Source organism: Podarcis melisellensis (genome assembly GCF_964234715.1).
Source record: "Podarcis melisellensis genome assembly, chromosome: 9".
NCBI lineage: Eukaryota > Metazoa > Chordata > Lepidosauria > Squamata > Lacertidae > Podarcis > Podarcis melisellensis.
Window position 1 is genome coordinate 64733597 of NC_138541.1, and position 17763 is coordinate 64751359.

Below are 17763 nucleotides of genomic sequence, written 5' to 3' on the forward strand. Positions count from 1 at the left end.
TTGGAGCCTCAGCTTCAGGATCTGTCCTTCCAGTGAGCACTCAGGGCTGATTTCCTTAAGAATGGATAGGTTTGATCTTCTTGCAGTCCATGGGACTCTCAAGAGTCTCCTCCAGCACCATAATTTCAAAGCATCAATTCTTCAGCGATAAGCCTTCTTTATGGTCCAGCTCTCACTTCCTTAATGAAAAGAAAACAAAGCCAGATGTAACCTTTGGGAAGTCGCTCCAGCCCTCTTGGGCTTAGCTTTTTATGAATTTTATTTATTAAATTTCTGGGGCGCCCTTTATCTGTAGATCTCAGGGAAGTTCACAACATAAAAATACAGGATAATAGCACAAGATACATAATAAAAATAAGAGTGAAAAGCCAATAACATCCCCCTCCCCACAGAATTACAGAAAAAGAGGGCATCGGAAGGATATTGCATTTCTGGCATGTAAATATGAAAAGTTGACCAAGATTCAATGAGTGGCTTTCATAATATTCTGTGGGAACCTTTTTTTCATTCTGCATGTTAAGACTTGGGGTGGCATTCAGTGAAAGTTTACTTGGAACAGAACCATCAAAATGAACGGACCTAACTTAATTTCAGTGATCTAGTAAAACTTAGCTGAATACCACCTTCTGTGTCTCACACAATGCATCTTCCTCAGATTATAAAATGGCGAGTACGTTTATATGGAGCTATAGGTAAAGGCAAGGGACACAGGTGGCGCTGTGGGTTAAAGCCTCAGCGCCTAGGACTTGCCGATCGAAAGGTCGGCAGTTCGAATCCCTGCGGCGGGGTGCGCTCCCGCTGCTCGGTCCCAGCGCCTGCCAACCTAGCAGTTCGAAAGCACCTCCGGGTGCAAGTAGATAAATAGGGACCGCTTACCAGCGGGAAGGTAAACGGCGTTTCCGTGTGCGGCTCTGGCTCGCCAGAGCAGCGATGTCACGCTGGCCACGTGACCCGGAAGTGTCTCCGGACAGCGCTGGCCCCTGGCCTCTTGAGTGAGATGGGCGCACAACCCCAGAGTCTGTCAAGACTGGCCCGTACGGGCAGGGGTACCTTTACCTTTACCTTTATAGGTAAAGGCAGCAGCTGTACGCTGAAAGAAAATTATATGAAAATGATGTACTGGTGGTATTTGACTCCTAGTAAGCTAGCAAAAATGTGTAAGACAAGTACAAATATCTGTTGGAAATGTAAAGAAAAAGAAGGCACCTTTTACCCTATGTGTTGGATGTGTAAGGTAACAAAAGCATTATGGGAAATGATATATAATGAATTGAAAAAAATGTTTAAAATAACTTTTATTTTTTAAAAGCAGCTTTTTTATTAGGAATTGTAGGTGCTTATATTCCAAAGGAACAGAAAATACTTTTCATGTACACAACAACAGCCGTACGGATGCTACTATCCTGGAGATGGAAGGAAGACAAAGTCCCTACCAGATAAGAATGGCAAACTAAAGTGTTGGATTATGCTGAAATGGCAAAACTGACCGGAAAGCTAAGGAACCAAGAAGACCAAAACTTCAATAAAGAATGGGATTTATTTATTTTTTGGTTTACTAGAGAGACCACTGTAAGCAGATGAAAATGTTAGCAGGATTGCAATTAACATTAACATTAGCAGAGTGGCTGGGGAAGCCCAGCCAGATGGGTGGGGTATATTATTATTATTATTATTTTATTATTATTATTATTATTATTATTATTATTATTATTATTATTATTATTATTTGTAATGTAGAAGATATTGTGGATAAAATGGAGAGACATACAATTTGGATGTTGAAAAAATGTGCAGTTGAAAAGGTTTATAATAGGACCCATGGAGGGGAAGATGGGAAATCTAGAGATTCGCAGAAATCTCCAAATATGGATATGTATTTTGTATTGTTATAACTATATGCTTGTAAAATCAAATAAAAAATTTTTCACCAAAAAATGCCACAGCTCTAGAACAAGCCCTATGAGCAAAAGCAGCAACAGTGTTTGTGTCTGTGACATTTTGAGCACTCATCAAAGTGGTTTGTATCCTATTCAGATACTTGGATAAATTAGAACAGGGGTCAGCAAACTTTTTCAGCAGGGGGCTGGTCCACTGTCCCTCAGACCTTGTGGGGGGCCGGACTATATTTTGGGGAAGGGAAAAAAAGAACGAATTCCTATGCCCCACAAATAACCCAGAGATGCATTTTAAATAAAAGCACATATTCTACTCACGTAAAAACACCAGGCTGGCCCCACAAATAACCCAGAGATGTATTTTAAATAAAAAGACACTTTCTACTCAGGTAAAAACACGCCGATTTCCAGACCATCCACAGGCCGGATTTAGAAGGCAATTGGGCCGGATCCGGCCCCCGGGCCTTAGTTTGCCTACCCATGGATTAGAACATAGCAAAGTATAGCAGACTGTAGTGGTTAAGCTTTTAGGAGAAGAAATTATTCATTCCCACACAGAATTTCCCTTGGCAAGTTTTTGAAGTTTAAATATTCAGTTAAGAACAATGGACCTCTGCTTGTTCAGGCTTCCTGATCTCCTGCTTATAGCTAGACACTCTTTGTGTAGCATGAATGCTAAAGGCATCCTAGATTATTGAATTTCACTTTTTCTCAATAATTCAGTTTTAACTGTAAAATATTTAGAAGCACAACGTCTCTTTCACAGGGCCAATACACTTTAAGTTAAAATGGCAGTAATGTCTCTTAAGTCTTCAGCAGTTTCATAACACAGTTTAAGCAACACACACACAGGGTTATGTTCACAAGCCTCTGTGGAGGCTTTCTATTCTATTTACAGTTCTTAATTGTTTGTACACATGCATGTCATTTATAGGATGTAAATAATTCAGATGGCAAAGCAAGTAAATTTCCATGTTTGCATTTAAGAAGCAGTTGGGTGAAAACAACAAATTACATGATCGTTTTAAGAAAGAACCTCGACGAAGCTGATCTTGACATTTAAGTAATTGCATGTGTGATAGCAAGTTCCAGTGCAGATCACAGAAGAATAATGCACCCTTTGAGCACAGACAATAAAGAGGGATTTTTGTATTCGCTGCTGGAGCTGTATTGCAATATTTGACTCCAAATAAAACAATACTCCATAGATTGTCTTTTTATTTTTTTGCAAACGGCAGAGTTTATGTGCTACTAACTGCCTATCAATATGGTGTGAATGGGTAAGAGAGACAGAGAGAGAGACCATTGCCAGATTAAGTTGTTGTTATTGTTTAGTCATTTAGTCATGTCCGACTCTTCGTGCCCCCATGGACCAGAGGACGCCAGGCACTTCTTTTTTCCACTGCCTCCCGCAGTTTGGTCAAACTCATGTTGGTAGCTTCAAGAACACTATCCAACCATCTCGTCCTCTGTTGTCCCCTTCTCCTTGTGCCCTCCATCTTTCCCAACATCAGGGTCTTTCCCAGGGAGTCTTCTCATGAGGTGGCCAAAGTACTGGAGCCTCAGCTTCACAATCTGTCCTTCCAGTGAGCACTCAGGACTGATTTCCTTAAGAATGGATAGGTTTGATCTTCTTGCAGTCCATGGGACTCTCAAGAGTCTCCTCCAGCACAATAATTCAAAAGCATCAATTCTTCGGCAATCAGCCTTCTTAATGGTCCAGCTCTCACTTCCATACACCACTACTGGGAAAACCATAGCTTTAACTATACGGACCTTTGTTGGCAAGGTGATGTCTCTGCTTTTTAAGATGCTGTCTAAGTTTGTCATTGCTTTTCTCCCAAGATTAAGACTCTGCTGTTACTCAGGACTCAAGCCTTGTGGGTTCTGAATCTGGAGACCGACATAGAGGGATTCAGTTTTCCAATTACAGTGGTACCTCGGGTTACATATGCTTCAGGTTACATATGCCTCAGGTTACAGACTCTGCTAACCCATAAATAGTACCTCAGGTTAAGAACTTTGCTTCAGGATGAGAACAGAAATCCGGCGGCACGGCAGAAGCAGGAGGCCCCATTAGCTAAAGTGGTGCTTCAGGTTAAGAACAGTTTCAGGTTAAGAACAGACCTCCGGAACGAATTAACTACTTAACCCGAGTTACCACTGTACCTAGGCTTTTTCTGTGACCGTATTCACTGATCCAGAGTACCAACATTTCTTGTTTTGTTGCCCACGGCAGTCATTTTGTGCTGGGCTGGGTTTCACTGCACCTGTGTGTATCCTTCAAGTGTCCCCATTTTCCCAGGATGGTCCCGGAATTACAGAAGCCACTCCAGTTTCTGATTTGATCCTGGAATGTCCTGTTTCCTCTCCTCAGCACCACCACCTTTGAGCACAGGGAGAGGGATGAGCCAGTGCTTGTGGTGGGTGCTTGTGCTTGCAGTGGTGGTACCTGAGCATGAAGCCCACTAGGCCGTATTTCTGCATACCTAGGGTATGCAAGTAGTGACACGGGTGGCGCTGTGGGCTAAACCACAGAGCCTAGGACTTGCCGATCAGAAGGTCGGCGGTTTGAAACCATGCGACAGGGTGAGCTCCCGTTGCTCGATCCCTGCTCCTGACAACCTAGCAGTTTAAAAGCACGTCAAAGTGCAAGTAGATGAATAGGTACGGCTCCGGCAAGAAGGTAAACGGCGTTTCCGTGCGCTGCTCTGGTTCACCAGAAGCGGCTTAGTCATGCTGGTCACATGATCCAGAAGCACCCTTGGCCAATAAAGCGAGATGAGCGCCGCAACCCCCGAGTCGGTCACGACTGGACCTAATGGTCAGGGGTCCCTTTACCTTTACCTTTAAGGTATGCAAGTACAGCGGTACCTTGGTTCTCAAACCTAATCCGTTCCAGCAGTCCGTTCGACTCCCGAAACTGTTCAGCAACCAAGGCATGGCTTCCGATTGGCTGCAGGAGCTTCCTGCACTCAAGCGGAAGCTATGTCGGATGTTCAGCTTCTGAAAAAGCGGGTTTGTGGTGTTTGGGAGCCAATTTATTTGGCAACTAAGCCATTCGGGAACCAAGGTTTGACTGTAACATCACGATCACCATCTTTATTACGGTCACAGACCAGCATAAGTTAAAATAGAAACACGCGGTGATTTAGGAAGTAACACAGTTAGAACGTGTTAAAGGAGTGACTCAAAGGGGGGAGGAGTGTGAGGAAGACTTAAAACCAGCAGTTGCAAAAGTAACTATAGAAGGGAGGGTAGCAAAGCGGGCATAGGAGCCTTCAGTTTGGGTCTGGTAAGTGCCCCAAACCATTCTGTTTGTCTCTCTGTTGCGTTTCCCTTGGGAGGAGCGCCGCTTGGTGATGGCTGTTCGGGTTCCAACTGGGGTAATGGATGGTGAATTTCAAGATCAACCGAGGGGCTACTGGAGTGTCCTGTCTTTGACTTATCTAGATTGGGCTGGCGTTCTTTATGTAGCTGGCCTTTTTGCTCTAAGGTTTTCCTCTCCAAGGGAGTGTTACGGCTGGGTGCATCACGCATATCCATCCTTAACGGCCCTGCTGAATGAACCCCGGACCTATGGCCAGTGCCCTCCGACAAAGAGGGCAGTGATTGCTCAGGGTCAGTCCGGCAATATGACAAATTTGGCAGTGGTTGTTTTCGTTCTGTGTCTTTAAAAATTCGCCTCAGCTCAATATCATGGTCCTGTAAGAGGACCCTATATTTCAGGAGCTTTTTAGGAGTAGCTGAGTTGGAAAATGTCAGCATGAGTCTGGTGTGCTGGAAGTCCATGCAAAGCAGGTTTATCACAATCAGGTTGTCGCACTGGATATTTAGTAAAAGCGGTGAAGGCCATAATGTGTTTTTTCATAACAAGAGGTAATTCGCATATCCCTTATGCCCTTAAGGTCTTCACTGCCAAACCATTATTTGGCAAATTGAAGCACTGGAAATCTGGCTGCTGAGTAAGTTACATCTGGGTTTGCATTTTGAAGGAGCAAGGAGGTAAAGATTTACTCTGTCCATCCAGGCAATTTGTGTAGTATTGGCAGGATGAACCTAACTCGTATGTCTGTAAAATATTGGCAGTGAAAGAAGACATTTTCAGGAGTTTCTGGTTGCCCTGAGCCACGTATGAAGAAACTGCTACTTTATTTTTGAGTGATCCTGTTTTCTTTCCAGTATGTTCACTATGAAGATGAAACCTCTTCCCAACGTTCTGCCCCTCTCTCAGTGCTTCCCTGTTAGTTCTGTAGCCTTAGTATGGATGTGACGAAGAGGAACATCTCATTCTTCTCCACTTTAATATTAATTTTCTTTCATTCTATTTATCTGTTGTCCAACAACAATAGTTCTCAACAGACATACAACATTGTGTCAGATTTGATGGCCTTCTAGCTTCTTATAAAACGAATATGAAATTGTGCACTGTTGAGATATATCACCTAAGCTATTTCTGCACTTGCAGGAATGAACTATTTACCATATTCCATTTGCTCCTATGCAAACCTCTATTTCCTTATGACAGATGGAAATCCCAATGGAGGCAAACCATCCCAAGTGGCATTACAAGCTACAAGCTTCCTCTAGGCTGGTGAGGATTGGAAGAGGAGAAGATATCACATAATCACACCTATCTTCTTGCTCCAAATAAGGAACTTAAAAATAAATTGACTGAGTGCCAGTAAAAGAAGAAGAAAAAGTTAACACCTTTATTGCATGCAACTATTGAAACCTGGTCTTTGCAGATATTTTCTTAATAAGGAAGGTGAAAAAACATTCAGCTCTAAGACCAAGCAATCAATAAAGGAATTACGAAAGAAAGATTTTGTGTAAACATTTGAGTAAAGTGAAGAGAGTTTTGATTCACATTTAAAGGCAAGCCTACATAATTTGTACTTTCCTAAAACAATTTGTACTTTCCAAAACAATACTCAAATCAAAACAGACCTATCCTTTAAAATGTGCAGTTATCTGAATTTTGCCATACACTTGCAGATACCAATGTGCAGTCAGTTCTCCAGGCGGGCAATGTGTGCAAATATGTAGAGATAAAGATAAAGTGTGCACGGATTCTTGAAAATAACATACAAAAGTGCCTTAAAAGATCCCCCCCCAAAAAAAATGTATTTATTTGTTAAATGGAAGGTGGAGCAAGCTTGTTTTCTCCTGCTCTGGAAGCTATGACCGAAACCAATGGATTCAAGTTATGAGAAAGGAGATTCTGACTAAACCTCAGGAAGAATTTTCTGACAGTAAGAGCTGTTAGACGGACTCCTTCAAGAGGTGGAGGACTCTACGTAACTGGAGATTTTAAGCAGAGGTTGAATGGCCACCTGTCATGTACAATTTAGTTGAAACACCCCAAAAGTTGTTGAGCTTTGTTTAGTAAAACCCCCATTGCTGGTTTTCCAGAATATTTGCCCAATTTCCAAAAAAATAATCCAAGATGCCATTTTTGGAGGCGAATTCCAGGACATGTCCTGGAAAATCGGGACCTTTGATAGCCCTAGACTAGATGTTCCTCAGGTTCATTTCCGATTCTACAAGTATATGACTGTTTGATCGCCCACAAACAAATCTGGAAAATGGTTAATGAAAACTGGACATGGTCTAACCAGCTTTCTGCAAGCAAATCAGGATAAATTCTCAATATACAATAATCCAGAGGAGCCCCATATCTAGTCAGAAACACCCCAAAGGCACAGATGATTTGGCAACACTCTTCTTGGGCAAGGTGTTTGAGCAAGTGGTTGTCTAACCACTTGGATGAATCTGATGAATCTTGGATGAATCTGATTTCCCTGATCTTTTAGGCTTGGTTTTGGCACGGAAACTCTTGCTTCCAGGAGAGAAACTGCAACCCTGCTGATTTTCTCCTGTTTAATCCTCACTGACCTGGCCCTTATAAACATGTCTGGAAATGTGAAACAGCTACTGCCACGTCTTAATTTACAATGGCCGGAGCAGAAGCATTACCTCCAAGTCTACCACTCCATTGCCTTCCCACAAGACAATAAATGTACCACTTCCTGAAAAACATCCTACCTTTTCATGATGTAAGGCTCTATGTTCTCCCTCTGATGTTACAATGTGTCAAGAGTTAATGTGAATTATAACACAAATTCACTGCACATCGAGGGGAAAGGTAGCTTCCCTTTGGTTCGACATGACAGATTTGCAGGCTTCATTAAAGAAAATAAAGTTTCTAGACCTGTTTTCAGAGGAAGCTCTGGTTCTATAAATCAGTGTATTCCTGCATTGTGTGTTTTGCTCCCAGATGGACAGGAATAACAATGCCAGCAGAACTGTATGAACTGCCTTTATTCATCTTAATGGCATATTCACTTCAAAGCCAAGTGCAAGCTACTTAAATGCTAACACAGTAAGTTTGCCTCCCACAAATTTCCCACCTCCAGATACAAAAATAAATAGGATGTATGCTGAGTGCAACTAGCATACTAACAGGAGCAAGTCTTCATTGCACTGAAGTGTAACTTCAAAATGTAAATAAAAGGAATAGGATATATGAAACTGATAGACTAACATTGGGGTACCGGCTGCTTTTTTTATTTGAGTGTCTCCCAAACTTTAAATAACCAATTTCCATTCCCCCCCCCCACTGGAATCATGCATCAAGAGTACAAACAAAATGAAAGAAAATAGAAGTAAAAAAAAAATCCATGGGCAATACAGAGATAAACACTTGCACTAGTACAAGGATTAATGCTAAGACAATGGGATCTTCCCACACCCTGTGCATGAGCCCCACGCCATCCCAAAATCTGGTTTGGATGGGCAGAACAACAGAACAGGTTTAGGGGCAACCATGTGTAGGAAGATCAAAAGAAGATCAAACCTCTCCATTCTTAAGGAAATCAGCCCTGAGTGCTCACTGGAAGGACAGATCGTGAAGCTGAGACTCCAATACTCTGGCCACCTCATGAGAAGATAAGACTCCCTGGAAAAGACCCTGATGTTGGGAAAGATGGAGGGCACAAGGAGAAGGGGACGACAGAGGACGAGATGGTTGGATAGTGTTCTCGAAGCTACCAGCATGAGTTTGACCAAACTGCGGGAGGCAGTGGAAGACAGAAGTGCCTGGAGTGCTCTGGTCCATGGGGTCACGAAGAGTCGGACATGACTAAATGACTAAACAACAACAACATGTGTACGAAAGGGGGGGAAATATCCTGTTGCACAAGGAAAAACCCTTATGCTAATGGATCATTCCCCTCACTATATACAACTCCATATACAGGCAACTCCCCATTTACACAGGGATTACGTTCTGAGGTACTGCATGTTTACGCAAAATGGCTTGGGTTTGTCATCACTTGATGATTTGATTGACACCATCAAGATGGCAGCGTGGTGTGTTTAGGTGCCATCTCTTAAATAAGGCTTAAATAACTGTCATGGAATTCTACTCAATATTGATCCACAGCAGATTCGAATGTATAGTTAGCAGAGTAAAAACTTAAACACATTGCAGGATTCCCCAAAAACAAACCAGAGGCAATTAATATTTCATCCAGCAGGGCTTTACTGCTACTGAAGGCAAGTGAGCATAATGGTCACAAATCCAATACATTCAGGATTGGCGCTGTCCATAAGAAATCCAGTTGCAGCAGACTTAACTTAAACTTACAACAACTTATAATAAGTGTAAGCTTTAACTCTAATCATACTATGTACAGAACACTACACCAGAAGGAAAAAAGATAGAAAGAGAAAGTGAAACCTGGGCTCCTTCTGGCCTCTTATTCTAGTCAGCTTGACCTTGACAGAAAGAGATAACAGAACTAGTTTAAGCCAGCTGTACTCAGCTTCTCTGAAGGAATAACCCAAACATCAGGAACCTTCTGCTTGTTTCTTTCACACAGAGAAGCTTCCAGAACCCTCTTGAATTAATTAGAATAGGAAAGATCTCTACACATCAGATCAATACTTTCTGTACTAAGAAATGCAAGCTGACAAAAACTCCTCAAAGAAAAATATCAAAAAACCTCCTAAGAAAAGATCTCAAAAAACTTGTGCTGAAATTCCAAAATCTTTTCCAAACTCCACCACAATCTCTCCCTCCAAATCTCCTTTCTCAAACTCCAACTTGCCAGATGCCTCAACGGTCAGTGCAAAGGCTCCTGGCATTGCTAGGTGCTGTTTACACACTTAAAAAAAAACATTTCCATTTTGAAGTCATTTCCAGGTCCGTGGAGATGCCCGTGTGTGCAGTCGTGCATGCTTTGAATATGTGTAAATGTGGAGTAAATGCTGGGACGCGGGTGGCGCTGTGGGTAAAACCTCAGCGCCTAGAACTTGCTGATCGCATGGTCGGCGGTTCAAATCCCCGCGGCGGGGTGCGCTCCCGTCGTTCAGTCCCAGCGCCTGCCAACCTAGCAGTTCAAAAGCACCCCCGGGTGCAAGTAGATAAATAGGGACCGCTTACCAGCGGGAAGGTAAACGGCGTTCCGTGTGCTGCACTGGCTCGCCAGATGCAGTTTGTCACGCTGGCCACATGACCCGGAAGTGTCTGCGGACAGCTCCCGGCCTATAGAGTGAGATGAGCGCACAACCCTAGAGTCTGTCAAGACTGGCCTGTACAGGCAGGGGTACCTTTACCTTTACCTTAAATGTAGAGTTGCCTTCATCTACTATTCCACTGCCCTAGACATTAGTGCAGGCTGCCGCTTATATTTGCCTCTTCTCTTAGGCCCTGGGCCTGTAGCATCATTTCCATGGGATGTTTTTGAGGTAATGAAAAACAGGGAAACATACTGGGCTGAGGTTTTGGTACGATCTGAGCATGCTCGACAACTGGGGTGAAATACAATACAGAGGTTAAACTTAATCCTGCAATAAAAATCTAACAGACCACGAGGAATTTCCTTTGTTTATAGACTGCTAGTATGCATGCTCTCACTGTTTGCAATTCGGACCAATTATAGGGAGACAGCATGTGCATATCAATGAGTTTTGTAAAAGAGAGTGAAACAAAAAGATCTGATTGGGTAACTGAATTTGTAATTTCTGTAATGAATATCAAAACTGTTGGATCTTTTGTTCATGGTCCGGTCTTTGCAGAGCAATCCCACTGGCTCAAAACGTCTGTGCTGAAATAAACTTGCACTCCTTTTTCACAACTCATGTGATGCCTGGTCTACTCGTGAGAAAGGGAGCAGGTTTTCCTGCAACATTTTGTCTCAAGTTAGAAGTGAATGCTGCTGGGCTGCAGAGGGCAACATTCCATTCGGAGCAGCAGCAATGACGCCTTCTGCCATTGCCAGGGAATGAACGGGCCCATGAAAGTGGAGGGAGACGTCATCACGGCCAGGCCAGCCTTAGTCTGATACTCCAGCAAGTCCACTTGCAAATCCATCCATTGTATGCCAAGCTCTTAGCACCACCACTCACCAAATAAACAGCTGGAAAGTGCTTTATGAAGACGCGGGTGGCACTGTGGGTTAAACCACAGAGCCTAGGACTTGCCGATCAGATGGTCGGCGGTTCGAATCCCCACAACGGAGTGAGCTCCCATTGCTCGGTGCCTGCTCTTGCCAACCTAGCAGTTCAAAAGCACGTCAAAGTGCAAGTAGATAAATAGCTACCGCTGCAGCGGGAAGGTAAACCGCATTTCCGTGTGCTGCTCTGGTTCTCCAGAAGCAGCTTAATCATGCTGGCTACATGACTCGGAAGCTGTACGCCGGCTCCCTCGGCCAATAAAGCGAGATGAGCGCCGCAACCCAACAGTCGGCCATGACTGGACCTAATGCTCAGGGGTCCCTTTACCCTTTATCCTATCCTGCAATACAACCTTTGGCAACCTGGTGCCCTCCATACATCATGGACTACAACTCCCATCATCCCCAGTCAACACAGCTTACTGGGGTTGACAGGAATTGTACTTTGTGAGGGCACCAGGTTAACAAAGGCAACTATACTATATCAACACATGCAAATCCACAGCAGTCTCACAGTTTATAAAAAAAATTGTGACTGGCGTCGATCAGCCCAGTTATTTTCCCCCCAATATTGCAAAGGCAATATGAAATTAATGTTCCTGGATGCAGAAATAAGAATAATTACTTTTAATCAGGCTACGCTGTTTGACATTTCAAGTTAGTATGTCAAGTCACTTGAAATGGCTTCCAAAATTGATCACACTATTAGTAGGTAGATTAATTTCTGGGAGACCAGGGTAAGTCTGATACTAAAGTCTGTTGTTTAGTTTTACAGACATAAAGACTCTTCACCTTATATATTCCATAGATCCACAGAGGGCAACTGGCAACCCAGTCAGCCAAATTCAGCCCCAAGGCCTAGTATTTTGCCCCGGTGACTATTCAATAGACTTCCTGTTTTTATTGTCTGCCTTAAACAGGATAGATTGAGATTGAATGTATGGGGGGGGAAGGGTGTCAAGTACTTGAGATGCTGCAACGCACAGGTTGTGGGGGTTGGCGATTCATGAATTGTGTATGTCTGGCCTACAGTGATATGGCTAGATCAAGTGGATAGCTCAACGTCTTCGATTTGCACCTGCTCGACCTCTCTGGATGTTTACACAGAAATAGCTGAAGGAAAGAAAAGGAACATTGAAAGCTGAAAATGTGAGAACCCTGAGCCTGCACTATCGAGCATTGGGTGGATATGCAAGCCTTTTGTGCAGTTTGTACTTAAAACCCATCTATTAATGGGAGGGATGTATGAGAGATCCAATTCCAAAATGTTATTACTACTACATACTCCCAGACATTTCTCCAATGAAACTAAGGACATCTTACCATAACTTCCAACATTTCTCCAGTGTCAATGGGGACATCCTACCATACCCTCCAACATTTTTCCAATGAAAATAGGGACGTCCTAAGGAAAAGCAGGACATTCTGGGATCAACGATGGCTTCTCTAACTCAGAACAGCCCTGGAAAATAGGGGCACTTGGAGGGTCTGCTACTATTGTATAGAAGCATGGATATCGGCACTCATGTTCTTTGTTGCAGGCTGTCTCCTGCTTCCTTGCAGCTACTGAGTGCAGGGCACACACTCTTGCTACCCTGAAAAGATCAACTGTCTTAGTCCAGTGTGGCTAGATGTTCTTCAGCCATCGAGGACTACAGCTTGGCTTGGGCCAATGTAATGGAAACTTTCCTAGCACTGCATCAGCTCTGTGAGATTCCATCTCAGGCTTGGTCACTTGATCCATCCTTATGCTCTGTATGAGAGGGCAGAGCTATTCATCATGGCCTGGGGAACAACACAGGGATGGGGCTCAAAAGGGGAGCAACACCTGACTTTTTGTTGATCTGTTGACCAACTTCTTCTCTCCAGTGGCAAGCAAAAGCCCAAAGATCTGAGACAGACAGACAGATAGAAATAAAGAATATGCTGTTCACTGTCAAAATACCGTATTTTTCGCTCTATATATTTCCCCTCCAAAAATTAAGGGGAAATATGTGTGCATCCTATGGAGTGAATGCAGGCTCCTTGGCTTCAGTGATAGCAACGCGAAGCCTCCGAAGTACAGAGAGAGTGCTCCCTCTGCGCTCTGGAGGCTTCGTGTTGCTTTCGCTGAAGCCTGGAGAGTGAGAGGGGTCGGTGCGCACTGATCCCTCTCGCTCTCCTGGCTTCGCTTTGCTGGAGAGGCACTGGCTTCAGTGATAGCAACGCGAAGCCTCCGAAGTGCAGAGAGAGTGCTCCCTCCACGCTCCGGAGGCTTCGCGTTGCTTTTGCTGAAGCCTGGAGAGCAAGTTCCAGGCTGCAGGGAAAGCAGCCTGAAGCCTTCGGAGTGCAGCGTGAGTTCCTGCTGCACTCCGGAGGCTTCAGGTTCCTTTTGCTGAAGCAGAGAGAGCAAGACTCTCCCGGCTTCAGCAGAGAGGGAGAGCTGCACAACGCCCCTTCAGCAAAGCGGAAGAAGAAATGGAAGGGGCTCCGTTTCTCCTGCCGCTTCGCTGAAGGGGCACTGAGCAGAGAGGGGGAGATTTTTTTTTCTTGTTCTCCCCCTCTAAAACAAGGTGCGTCCTATAGAGCGAAAAAATATGGTAGTCATCTAAGCAGTTTGCAAGTAAAAAAAAAATCCAGGGTGTGGGTTTTTTCTGCCAGAACTCACTAGAACTCAGTTCTGGCACCTCTTAGGTGGACACCATTGTCATTCTAAGAGAATGAGGAGGCATTCATGGTGAGTTCCAGCATCTCTTTTTCTAGAAAAATAGCACTGATCAAAACAACCGTGCGAACGTCAAAATGCAAATATCCATAATTAAAATGTGCGCTAAAACAATCCCATTAATACATTAAAAAATAAACAAGAAGGCTCAAGTTGAGAGGTGGAGGAAATGCCTATGGAAATTCCAACCAGATGGAATGGCAATGCAGATGGGTTGTGCCTTTTTCCCCCAGCAGAGAATGCATTTCATAATACTGGTTAGACCTGTGCCAAAGTCTGCTTCCATATCATCACAAGAGGATAATCACTTGGTGGTAGCAAGATTAACTGGACTCCATTTGTGGCTCTTAATGCCCTTACCAGGCAATGGAGAAGAAAATCTAAAGCAGAAACTGCACTGCTAAATATTGAGTCAATGATCAGTGCTCCCTGCATTCTCTTTACCACAGAGGGTCCCAGAAAGCCATGTTCTTGGCCTAGAGATGGAAAGAAGATAAAGTCCCTACCAGAGAAGAATGGCAGATCAAATTGGTGGATTATGCCGAAATGGCAAAAATGACTGGAAGAATCAGAAATCAGGAATACCAAAATTTTAATAAGGAATGGGGACAATTGATAATTTATCTTAAAAACCATTGCAAACAGTTAAACTTGTTAGTAGGTTTGGAAGAACACTTCTAATTTTGTGGTAAATTATGGACATAATGGAGATGTAAAAGATCTGAATTATCATAAAAGATGCAGGAGGAAATGATGAGCAATAGGACCCACAAAGGGGAGGAGGGAAGTTCAGGAGATTCTCTGGAATCTATGTTGTATGTTGGATATGTGAGTGTAAAATTTTAATCTGAAAACCAAATAAATAAATTTATATAAAAAGCAACAATAGAAAGCCGACCTCGGAACTACCCCAAGACTCCAGTCTTGAATGTGAGTCACAGTCACCCTATGGTAGCTCACCAGCTTGTTAAAGCCATCGTTGCACATGTTCCCCTGAAGTTGTAGCATTTGTTCTTTCCATTTACAACAGAACATTTCATTCAAATGGTGTTTCATATCCTTACTGAAGTGGCATGAGAGCTAACCACCGTAATTTAAAACTATTATTAGAAAGCTTAAGTTCCAAGTTAATAAAAGCCTTTATATAAAGTTAATAATGGGTTTCAGGCCTATAAACCTTAGAGGGTAACATTAAAATTAGCTGGCAAGGGAAACTTGGTAGATGGAAGTGTAAATACTGGCTGTGAACAAAGGTGCTAATTCTTCTACCTACACTATTGTTCCCCACCATTTTCTTCCCATACCACTGACATTATCTTGGTATCGGCACTGAGCAAGCAGAATAGAGAGTAGCTTTATTCATGGCTGTATACAGCTAGGGGCAGGAGAGACATTCAGATCAGTTCAGATTTAAATGCAAACCTTCTTCCCAAGTCGATACATAAACTGAAACGAGCCTTCAGAGAATTTGCACTCCTCTGAATTTTGTGGTGCAGGTCTCCAATGGAAAAATGTGGGAAAGGTTGCGTGAGAATACATATATACATGAAAGCAACATACACAAATGTATTATATTGGGGGGGGGAGTGCATTGCAAAAATGTGCATGTTAGGCAAAATGTTAGGCTTAAAAGCTAATGCACAGTCATGAAGATTTTTGCAAACTGATGCAGAAATGCAGTGAAAGGAATTTAAGATTGGAAAAATGAGAAACTGAAAGGAACAGCTCTATCCATCCCTTTCTACAGCCTACCTCTCACACCTTTGCACTTGCTGAATCTCCACAGATATTACTGTACCACTTTTGAGGGGGCCCAAGGTCTTAGGTCACTTCAACAGCACACGTGGCAAGTTAATAATTAACTTAGAGACTGAGCTGAAGATGGGGAGAACTGCTTCAATTCTCTAGTCAGGGAGAAATCACTAACTGGTTAAACTAGTGATGACAGCTCATCTATTGCAGAAGTGGAGGACCTGTTAGGATGGCCACTCCCTGCAGACTGATGGATCCATTCTGGTTTCCTTGGTGATAAGGTGGCTCAGACAGATGACATAATTGTTGCCAAGCACCATCTCATAATTGCTGTCAAGTGGTAGAGCTCAACTGACCAAACCAGGTGAGGGTAGATGATGATGATGATGATGATGATGATAATTTATTTGTACCCCACCCATCTGGCTGGGTTTCCCCAGCCACTCTGGGCGGCTTCCAACAAAGATTAAAAATACATTAAAATGTCATACATTTAAAACTTCCCTGAACAGGGCTGCCTTCAGTTGTCTTCTAAATGTCAGGTAGTTGTTTATCTGATGGGAGGGCATTCCATAGAGCGGGTGCCACTACCGAGGAGGCCCTGTAGCTTTGGTTTTTGCAGTGAGGGAACCGCCAGAAGGCCCTCAGTGCTGGACCTCAGTGTCTGGGCAGAACGATGGGGGTGGAGACGCTCCTTCAGGTATACTGGGCTGAGGCTGTTTAGGGCTTTAAAGGTCAACACCAACACTTTGAATAGTGCTCAGAAACAGACTGGGAGCCACTGTAGGTCTTTCAAGACCAGTGTTATGTGGTCTCAGCAGCTGCCCCAGTCACCAGTCTAGCTGCCGCATTCTGGATTAATTACAGTTTCCAGGTCACCTTCAAAGGTAGCACCACGTAGAGCGCATTACAGCAGTCCAGGCAGGAAATAACTAGAGCATGCACCACAGTGGATGTCTGGTGAGACAGTCCAATGGATCTCAAACTGTTGGTGAGTTAAGGACTTCTCCTGCATGCAAAAACAGGCTCTGGTGGACTGAGCGGACGAGACCAATAGCGGGTCCAACGGTCCATAAGGTGGTTTTTGCACACCGTGCGAAACAATGAGCAGATGGAGCTCATCCCTCAGGGAAGGTAGTCCATCTAGGAGAAGGAAAACTCGGATCCTAAACATCCACTGTCTTGGGAGAAGAAAAGGCTAAGGAGTAAACCCTACGCAAATCCACAGTGAAGTGCCTAAGATGGTTGGATGGTACCTTGTACGCCTACTTCCAGCATCTCCTGCAGCCAAGTTGGTGCCAAATGTGTTGCTCAGTGCTTTTTTCTAGAAAAATAGGTGCTGGTACTCACCATGAAGTTCTTACAGTAAGTACCACATTTTTAAAAGCAAAAAAGGGGGTGCCAGTACTGTGTGCCATTGCCTGGGGGTGACTGGCTCTGCTTCTCTTTGGACCACATCAGCAAAACCCTGACACACAGTATTATTTGCCCCATATTGCAGATTATTATCCTACACAAGACATACACATGAATGTGAAATGCTTGATGAAGTCAATGAAGGATGCAAACGAGTCTTAGACTCTTATTGCTCCATCCCCACTCATGCATAGATTCTCGACTCTGAATGGAAACCAACATGTGCAAATTGCTATGACATAAGGTACAATCTCTCTGCTGCCCGCCCGCCCCGCCCCCAGAGCAATGGTAAAGGGTAAAGGGGACCCCTGACCATTAGGTCCAGTCGTGACCGACTCTGGGGTTGCGGCGCTCATCTCACTTTATTGGCCGAGGGAGCCGGCGTACAGTTTCCAGGTCATGTGGCCAGCATGACTGAGCCACTTCTGGTGAACCAGAGCAGGGCATGGAAACACCGTTTACCTTCCCGCCGGAGTGGTACCTATTTATCTACTTGCACTTTGACGTGCTTTCGAACTGCTAGGTTGGCAGGAGC

General features: G+C 43.8%; 1 long non-coding RNA gene across 1 annotated transcript in view; it reads right to left on the reverse strand.

Annotated features, from left to right (window-relative positions):
• LOC309377449 overlaps window positions 1–16044 on the reverse strand; it is a 42484-nt gene extending 26440 nt beyond the window's left edge. Inside the window, exon 1 of the long non-coding RNA XR_014171583.1 lies at window positions 15813–16044. This is a non-coding gene — a long non-coding RNA (uncharacterized lncRNA). The remainder of the gene's footprint in view (window positions 1–15812) is intronic.
• Between the last annotated feature and the right edge of the window lie 1719 nt (window positions 16045–17763).